General features: G+C 42.0%; 1 long non-coding RNA gene across 1 annotated transcript; it reads left to right on the top strand.

Moving 5' to 3' along the window:
- The first annotated feature begins 3,602 nt into the window (after window positions 1-3,602).
- On the top strand, window positions 3,603-4,189 carry LOC125140681. Its single transcript, XR_007139889.1, has 3 exons — window positions 3,603-3,834; window positions 3,909-3,973; window positions 4,048-4,189. It is a non-coding gene; the product is annotated as an uncharacterized LOC125140681 (long non-coding RNA).
- Window positions 4,190-10,148: the final 5,959 nt, after the last annotated feature.

Below are 10,148 nucleotides of genomic sequence, written 5' to 3' on the forward strand. Positions count from 1 at the left end.
GTTCTGAGTTCTTTCAGGGCAAGAAATATGATGGGCCTGAAGTGGACGTCTGGAGCCTGGGGGTCATTCTGTACACACTGGTCAGCGGTTCGCTACCTTTTGATGGGCAGAATTTAAAGGAGCTGAGAGAGCGAGTGCTGAGAGCCGTGTTTAATCCGTACAGAAGATTTCTATCAGACACAGGATTCCTATTACATCATCTTGGAGTAGTGAGTATTGGTGATTTGTTCTTCAGCTCTAACCCTAACCCTATAGTTGGCATTTGCACATATGTGCATTTTCGTTTTGACCACACAACCCTAACCCTAACACCATTTTCAGCAGGCTGTCCATTTCTGATGATTAATTTTAATAAGCTGCAGATTTAACAATTAATTGGATTAATTCAATGTTATTTAACTCACTGCTTGGTTTTGTTTCTAAAGAAATTGTTTTGGTTTTTCAGTGTTTTTCCAAAACAAGGCAAGTCAAAGGGATCCCAATCCTAACCATAAACCCTAACCCTAACCCTAACACTACCAAATGAATCCTCGTGGTTTGAAATGCCTAGAAAATGGATCCCTCGTGACTTTTTTCCCTAACAAACATTTTTCTTGCACCTAATATGCATACAAAAAAAACACTAAAATGACGATTAAAAAACACCATTTTTTAAATAAAACCTCATCAAATAACTATAAAGTTCATCTACTTTTTGACTGAAATACATCATAAAATCAACTTGTAAAATACCAACCATCAATGACTACACTACGATTAAAAAACACCATTTTTTAAATAAAACCTCATCAAATAACTATAAAGTTCATCTACTTTTTGACTGAAATACATCATAAAATCAACTTGTAAAATACCAACCATCAATGACACTACACTACAATTTAATATAGCCAAACAGTGCTACATACAAAACCCAAGTCCATTGGATTACTTTCTTCTCACTGGATTCCGGATCAAGTGGATTGACCATCTGCAAAAGGTAGGAACCAATTTGCATTAGTTACTAGTTAATTACTAATTAACTTTAATTATCTTAATCATGGTAAACCCATACTGAACTCTACGTCAAAATAGTTTCATTAAAATAGAGAATGGACTTCACAGAAGAAGAATTGGACTTTATTTATGAGGAGATGTTTTGTGGAGCATCTGAGGAGAACACCAAAAATCTTCTCGATGTTTTTTATGAACACAACAATGTGGAAACCTTCTTGAAAGATCAAGACGTGTATATCCCTATCTTCCCGGCAACTGCAAGAAACCCAAAAATGAACTTCAATTTCATTTACGACATAGATGGAATTGTCATTCAGCTTAAGGATCTTGCAGCAATGACCCCGTGCTTTCACTACTTCATGATAGGGAAGGTTCTTGCAAACACACTACAGAATCACTGGCCCATTCTCAAGAAGCACTTGAAGCTTCAGAATTATGGTTCTGCTGGAATTTCTGCCTTGACTAAAACTTATGGAACCGTGCTGGCATATGTGGATGGAGGATTCTTCCTCAACTTAAGCTGCGTGAACTCCCAGACCACAAGACCTCATCCGGCATTCAAAAATGAGGCGTCTGCAAGAGCGAACACGGCAGTCACCATCAACGCACTGTTTGACATCTTCATTAGAAGACTCCAATCACTTCCACCCTCTGATCTGCGGCGCCCATCCATAATGAAGAACAACCTGCACAACCTGAAAAGAATCCATGTCCTTCCACAGGACCACAACTTTATGATGGAGTTGTTTATGGAATCTTTCAACGCATGCAACACAGATCCCAACGTAAAGCTGATCTTGACACTGACAAAATTTGGCCAGAAACAAGAAGAGCCTCTGACAATTGTAGAACTGGTTGGTAATTCTGGGATACACTCTGTTTCTGTGCATTCCGCATGCACTATCTGTCCGAAAGATGAAAGGGTGGATCTCTTCTGGTCACGCCTGAGCTTACAAGACATCGTTGGACACAGAGGATCTCTTTTTACATGTTTCTCAATACCAGAAGCAGCAAACTTCCAGTCCAACTTAGATCAACATCAGATGACTATTGACGAAGACCTGCTGGAAGTATTCAAAGGCACAAGGAAGTACTCTGCACTTAACTTCGTACAGCTGTATGCGACTGCGCCGCACAACCACGACACTCCTGGTCACAAACACCCGGTTAGCAGAGTAATAACGACTTGTGGAGTTCATAACCCACAACATGTCAGACACCTTCTGGAGGCGGCAAAGGCTTACGTGGACCACATGACTGATCTGACTAAGAAAACCTTGTGTCGGATCCACGCACGCCTGGAAGGGGTTTACTTGCTTGACAGAGATATTCCACATACAATCAGAGCCAAGGAATTTTACTCAGAGGATGAACTCTGTGCCCTCCTTGAAGTGAGACCAATGCTGGTGGTGTTCAAAGACAACAAACAGAAGTTGGGTTTGCGCCACGTCATGCATCCAGTTACAAGTTACCTCACTGACACTCTCAGGACCCTGCTGACAGAGTGCAAGCACCTAGGAGGGTACAGAAATAGCTGGACTTCATTTCAGTTAGAGCTGGCTCTGGAAGAAATATTTTTTGGAAAGACTATGTCCTACAGCTCCAAGCAATTCTCTGTGAGTTTGGGCACAAACTCAACCCACGTTGACAGCCTGACGAAGCAAAGGGGATTCATTGGCCTGGCTCCAGTGGGCAGTGCAAGTGTGGGGGACTCACCACCACCAATAACCACATGGATTCACGACCCTGTGCAGCAGCTTAGGATTGAAAGGATCTTTCCCTTCACAGAAAGCCTACAGGCTGGGCCATCGGTTGTCGGTGATTCTCTTGTGCTCGTGCTGCTTGGGGACATGTATGAGAAGAATGAAGAACTGCCCCTCCAAACCTTGAAAACAACACTTCCCGCTGGTGGAAAGCTTCTCTGTGCCAGAAGTGTTGCTGACTTCAGTAAGGAGCTGGCCGAGAAAAAAGGCATTCCGCTATCCACACACGTTTGGCAGAGCCATTGAGATGGCACAGTCTGAGGGACACGATGTACAGCACTGCTTGCAGCTGGCACTTTCGAGCTTCAGCTACTTCCCACATCTTGTCTACTGGGATGAAAAGAGAAACACAGTAGCTAAATGGAACAAGAAAAACTTCATCCAACTGCTTAAAACCGACAGACATGCCTTCCATAGAGACCCAGGCACTAGCAATGACAGGAGATGTTGCCGCAAACCTACAGAAGCTGGACCTGACCTATGCAAGAAACCTGATAAAGTACAAGACGGACGGGATGCCTTGGATGGAAATGTGCCTCAGAAAGCTACCTAGGAACTTAACCAAACAACAAAAAACAACAACACTCACATTCATAAGTGCCATAGCTCTCATCCACAACAACGACTACGTCTCGTTCAGTGAAATAGGCAAACTCATCCCTACCTTGCCGGTCACACAACTCCAGCTTCAGCAGTTACAAATACTGTCGCCTCTGATCCTCATCCACTCACCAGTCATCCACAGACTGCATGACTCTGTTCCATATAAAGTGCAACAACGACCAGCACTGCAAAAAAGACCTGCTCCTCCTCCTGTACTCAGCAGCACTCTAAACCCGTGATCACAGAACCTGAAGAACAAGAAGAACAGCAGGTCATTGACAGAGTGCAGACAAACACCATGCCAGCAAACACAAAAGGCAGATGGTCAGAGGATGAAGTTGATTGGATCATGGCTGGCATCAAACTGACTGCAAGGAATGCCTATAAAGAGTACCTGAAAAAATGCAAAGAGTTTGTGAGACCCGCAAGAACATTTGCTGCTTTCAGAAGAAAGAGAGAGAGGATGATTGAGGTAACTTTCCTTTCATACACTTCATTTTTCATATTTTAAACTACTGCATGTTATGAACTTTTTATTTCCAACAGGCATTTGGACCAGCAGACTAATTCACGTGGAAGACAATTTAAATGTGTTTCGTTGAACGAAAAAGGTAAGCTAACTTTCCTTTCTAACCCTTCAATTGCATGTCTACACTTGTTGAATCATATAATGCTTGTTTTACAGGCCAACCAACACCCTTACTAAACCCAACATTTTGGAGGAATATCCCTATTTCTTGATTTTTTATTATGTTTTCCTTAAATTTATTGGGTGACATCTTATTTTTTGGTTCATTTGAACTGGCTTTAAACTAATCATGACTCATTCAACTGACTACTTTTGTGTTTTTTCTAAAAATGTTCAATAAAGTTCTACAGCATACAATTTGATCTGCCTCTGTCTCTTTATTTTTTGCAGTACACTTACACACCCCACCCATCCCCTACACAAACCCTAAAGTCTTTCGAGAAAAGGCACGAGAAACTATCAAAAATCTAATTAAAAAAAACACTAACCCAAGAAAAATAGGTCCCTCGTGACAAATTCTTGAGAAGCCATTATGTGCACATTTTTGACCCAGTGTGCAAAACAAAAAGGAAGCTCATATCGACTCAAAAACACCACAGTCGTGCCCAGTGACTTCCAAATAGTATATATAGATTTAAATTTTGTACATAAACCCAAAGGAAAATGTACAATACCATATCTCCACTGGTGGTGGCGCTATCGAGCTGAAACCATGTGCAATCGACTCCCAGCCCCCTAATTAGTATATATACCAAATTTCAGAGCTCTAGAGCAAAAAATGAGAAAAAATGTGCATTTGCACATATGTGCATTTTCGTTTTGACCACACAACCTAACCCTAACCCTAACCCTAACCCTAACCCTAACCCTAACCCTAACCCTAACCCTAACCCTAACCCTAACCCTAACCCTAACCCTAACCCTAACCCTAACCCTAATTAATAATAAGGTTATTTACCTTAAATTCTCCATACAAATACAATGATTAAAAAGTAATAATGTTTGTTTCAGGAAAAGGATTAAACCAAATCCTTTCTTGGGGATTAAAAATAATGTTTTCCAAAAAAAACTCAAGCAGCAACTGAGTTTTTCCAAGTTTTGTTTCAAAAAGATGAGGGTGGAGCCTCCCCTATAAAAGGGAGGCCACAGCAAACAGACTCTCATTTCTCAGTGGAGCTGTTTAGCATGCACCTCACAGCTATCAAGCTGACTAAAAAACTCTCACAATGATTGCATTGGAATATTGTAATGGTAATTAATTCGCTGCTTGTTTTGATTTATTGGTTTTCAGTGTTTTTCCAATTTTAGGCAGGTCAACGCCTGATGAAGGTTTAATAAAAAACCGAAACGTTGCAACTGACCTGCCCATGCAATTGGCCATTTGGGGAGGAGGGCAGCAGGGTATCCACCTACCCCTCCCCCCAAAACACATTAAAAATACTCATTCGGCCATTTAGGGATGTGAGGGCCGTAAGGTATCCACCTACCCCTCCACCCTAAACATAAAATTTTGATTGTGGGGATGTGAGGGCAGCAAGGTATCCGCCTACCCCTCCATCCACCACAATCACAATCAAAATTCAATGATGGGAAAGTGAGGGCAAGGAAGGTATTCACCTCCACCTCCACCCAGATTACCCAAATTGCTATTACCTCAATTGTGAGGAATTTTTTGAACAGGGGACAGATCCGATTTGGACTGTCCCCGCCCGAAAAAACACTTTAACTCCACGGTTTATGGTGTGAGACTCACGGCGGAGAACGGTGGGACGATCGGGGGTGGCATGTTAGGCAGGCCCGTGCACAACGTGAGTCCCTTAATTGGGACCACGGTCTGGGGACTCCAATCCTACCACCCCCAACCCTAACCCTACCCCCAACCCTAACCCTAACCCTAACCCTAACCCTAACCCTAACCCTAATCCCAACCCTAACTCTAACCCCAACTCAAACCCTAACTTAGCCAGCGCCGCCACTGCCGTCTTGGTCTGTCCATTCTGTCTACCGCCTGGGCCGATACCAAACCTGGAGGACGGAGAGATAGAAAAAAATGAACATTTGTTCTTTATAATGACAGCAATTTTGCCCATTAATACCACCTAGCTCTGTCCACTTGGTCCGCCGGTTGAGTTAGGAACCGCCCCTGACAAGGAGAGGTGAGAAAAAACATGATTAAATGTTTATAACACATGTTAATGATACAAACAGGGTGAATACTTACCTCAAATTGTCGAATCGGTCCGCCAATCGAGCTGGAAACCATACCTGAAAAGACAGAGGGAGAATAAAGAACATTTGTTCATGACAATTATAATATGATTAATAAAGAAAATAAGGTTATTTACCTTAACAGTAATAATAATTATATTAAAATTAATAATAAGGTTATTTACCTTAAATTCTCCATACAAATACAATGATTAAAAAGTAATAATGTTTGTTTCAGGAAAAGGATTAAACCAAATCCTTTCTTGGGGATTAAAAATAATGTTTTCCAAAAAAAACTCAAGCAGCAACTGAGTTTTTCCAAGTTTTGTTTCAAAAAGATGAGGGTGGAGCCTCCCCTATAAAAGGGAGGCCACAGCAAACAGACTCTCATTTCTCAGTGGAGCTGTTTAGCATGCACCTCACAGCTATCAAGCTGACTAAAAAACTCTCACAATGATTGCATTGGAATATTGTAATGGTAATTAATTCGCTGCTTGTTTTGATTTATTGGTTTTCAGTGTTTTTCCAATTTTAGGCAGGTCAACGCCTGATGAAGGTTTAATAAAAAACCGAAACGTTGCAACTGACCTGCCCATGCAATTGGCCATTTGGGGAGGAGGGCAGCAGGGTATCCACCTACCCCTCCCCCCAAAACACATTAAAAATACTCATTCGGCCATTTAGGGATGTGAGGGCCGTAAGGTATCCACCTACCCCTCCACCCTAAACATAAAATTTTGATTGTGGGGATGTGAGGGCAGCAAGGTATCCGCCTACCCCTCCATCCACCACAATCACAATCAAAATTCAATGATGGGAAAGTGAGGGCAAGGAAGGTATTCACCTCCACCTCCACCCAGAATTACCCAAATTATTAATATTTGATATTACCTCAATTGTGAGGAATTTTTTGAACAGGGGACAGATCCGATTTGGACTGTCCCCGCCCGACAAAACACTTTAACTCCACGGTTTATGGTGTGAGACTCAGGGGAAAGACGGTGGGACGATCGGGGTGGCATGTTAGGCAGGCCCGTGCACAACGTGAGTCCCTTAATTGGGACCGCGGTCTGGGGACTCCAATCCTACCCCCCAACCCTAACCCTACCCCCAACCCTAACCCTAACCCTAACCCTAACCCTAACCCTAACCCTAATCCCAACCCTAATTCTAACCCCAACTCTCACCCTAACCCTAACCCTAACCCTAACCCTAACCCTAACCCTAACCCTAACCCTAACCCTAACCCTAACCCTAACCCTAACCCTAACCCTAACCCTAACCCCTAACCTAACCCTAACCCTAACCCTAACCCTAACCCTAACCCTAACCCTAACCCTAACCCTAACCCTAACCCTAACCCTAACCCTAACCCTAACCTAACCCTAACCCTAACCCTAACCCTAACCCTAACCCTAACCCTAACCCTAACCCTAACCCTAACCCTAACCCTAACCCTAAACCTAGCACCCCTCTCTTGTGGTTTTCCACACTCTGTAGGATATAATAAAGTCCTACACGGAGCTATTGACATCGGCCTTCGTCTGCAAAATCTCGAAACCTAACCTTAAACCTAACCGTCGCCTAATCCTAAAACCTAGCTCTAAACCTAACCATAACCTAACCTCAAAACTTAGCCCTAACCCTAACCTCAACTCTAAACCTAACCGTCGTCTAAAAACCTAGCTCTAAACCTAACCTCAAAACTTAGCCCTAACCTCAACTACAAACCTAACCGTCGCTTAACTCTAGAACCTAGCTCTAAACCTAAACATAACCTAACCTCAAAACTTAGCCCTAAACCTAACTTCAAACCCTAAACCTAACCGTCGTCTAAAAACTAGCTCTAAACCTAACCGTAACCTAATCTCAAAACTTAGCCCTAAACCTAACCTCAACCGTCGCCTAGCTCTAAAACCTAGCTCTAAACCTAAACATAACCTAATCTCAATACTTAGCCCTAAACCTAACCTCAAACCCTAAACCTAACCGTCGTCTAACTCTAAAACCTAGCTCTAAACCTAAACATAACCTAGCCTCAAAACTTAGCCCTAAACCTAACTTCAAACCCTAAACCTAACCGTCGTCTAAAAACTAGCTCTAAACCTAACCGTAACCTAATCTCAAAACTTAGCCCTAAACCTAACCTCAACCGTCGCCTAGCTCTAAAACCTAGCTCTAAACCTAAACATAACCTAATCTCAATACTTAGCCCTAAACCTAACCTCAAACCCTAAACCTAACCGTCGTCTAAAAACTAGCCTCTAAACCTAACCGTAATCTAATCTCAAAACCTAGCCCTAACCCTAACCTTAACCCTAAACTTAACCGTCGCCTGATCCTAAAACATAGCTCTAAACCTAACCATAACCTAGCCCTAAACTTAACCTTTATCTTAAACCTAACCCTAAAACCTAGCCCTAAACCTAACCGTTACGATTTGGCTCTAAAGGCTAAAATCTAATTTTAAACGTATCTCTCACTAATGGTAACCGTGGAGATTAACCCCAAAAAAAGACAACTTGAATTGGAACCAAAAGGCTTTAAATCTTAGCTCTAAAATAAAAAATAGGCCTAATACCGTAAAGCTTGATTGCCTAAATTGAACCAAATCAGTTAACTAAATTGGTTGAATTAAAAATTTAATTACATTAATTAATTAAAATAAATTGTCAGATTAATTTACTTTAGTATTGATTGTTTAGTTAAAATGATTTAGGAAGTAATTAAGCCATAATTAATTTAAAATGAATCTAACCTAATTGGGATTAATCCAATTTGGACTTTATATATAAAAAATTATTTATTAAATTTTATATATTTATATTTACCTATTTATACATTTATAATTATAAATATACCTATATTCTTTATACCTAATCCAAACTGCATGTAATTACCTAGTTTAGGCACCAGATGGCGACATTCTTCGATGGGCCGCGCCTAATTTTTCATGCACAGCAATGCATTCTGGGTCTTGTAAAAAGAGCAGAATCAAACGCGAATATCTCAGCAACCGTTTGGGCTATCGACATGCCGTTTTTTTTGCCGTGTTCAGCATAATCCACTGTTTCAAATGACACCAAAATTAAAAGGGCACGTAAAACTTTAATTTCGCCCGTTTTAACTCAATATTAGATCCCTAAATCGATATAAATTAAATATTTCACTCAGAATTATGTTCACTTATGTATTTACATTAATTTAATCAGAAAAAAATCCAAATTGCATGATGAATACTGCAGATTGGGCCGTTTTTGCATTAGCTCCGCCTAAATGCACAGAGAGGATTCTGGGAACAGAATCAAAGGCTAATATCTCAGCAACCGTTCGAGCTATCGACATGCTGTTTTTTTTGCCGTGTGCATCATGTTCTATTGTGTCTGATGACACTAAAGTTGAAAGCCCACGAGAAATTTTTAAAAATCTACCCTCTTGGTGAAAGAGGTTCATTTTAGGCACATGATTTCAGCTTGATCCATAGAGATTCGAGCTGGGGGGCGGCTACATCAGTAGAAGCCTGATTTTTCCCGAAACTATTCCATCGGTGACAGCCTTGGAATAACGTAGGGAAGAATCCGCTGATGTACGCTCAACCCTTGGGGACTCAACCTAGTAGAAGCTTGATGTCTTTCTGAAAAATTTCATTTTGGAATTCGTAAGGAAGCCATCCGCTGGGTTGCTACCCGCCCAGGGCCATCTGGGGGTGATGCTTTTTGCATTGCACTCTGGACCCCTGGTTTAGCTAGGAAAAGGGAACGAACCGAGCCTCTCGGATACCTTGCGGTGTTAACGAAGAGGTGCTCGGCCAGTGCCCCTGCAACGCCTCCCGGGTGCGTCGATCCAGTTCTCAGACCCTAGGTGAGTATACGGCCTCCAAGGTGAGTTTTTGGCCTCCGTGGGTCTACTAGGACAGCGTTGGACTCGTTCGCGGACCTGTTCGTCGACCCTGCCAGAATGTCTCGGGAAACCTTGCGGTGTTAACAAGTGACATTCTCGGCTGGGTGAGGTTTGTAGCCGGCCTCCCTGGGTCCACTAGGACAGCACGC

The sequence above is a fragment of the Tachysurus fulvidraco genome, unplaced genomic scaffold, assembly GCF_022655615.1.
Source record: "Tachysurus fulvidraco isolate hzauxx_2018 unplaced genomic scaffold, HZAU_PFXX_2.0 HiC_scaffold_42_np12, whole genome shotgun sequence".
NCBI lineage: Eukaryota > Metazoa > Chordata > Actinopteri > Siluriformes > Bagridae > Tachysurus > Tachysurus fulvidraco.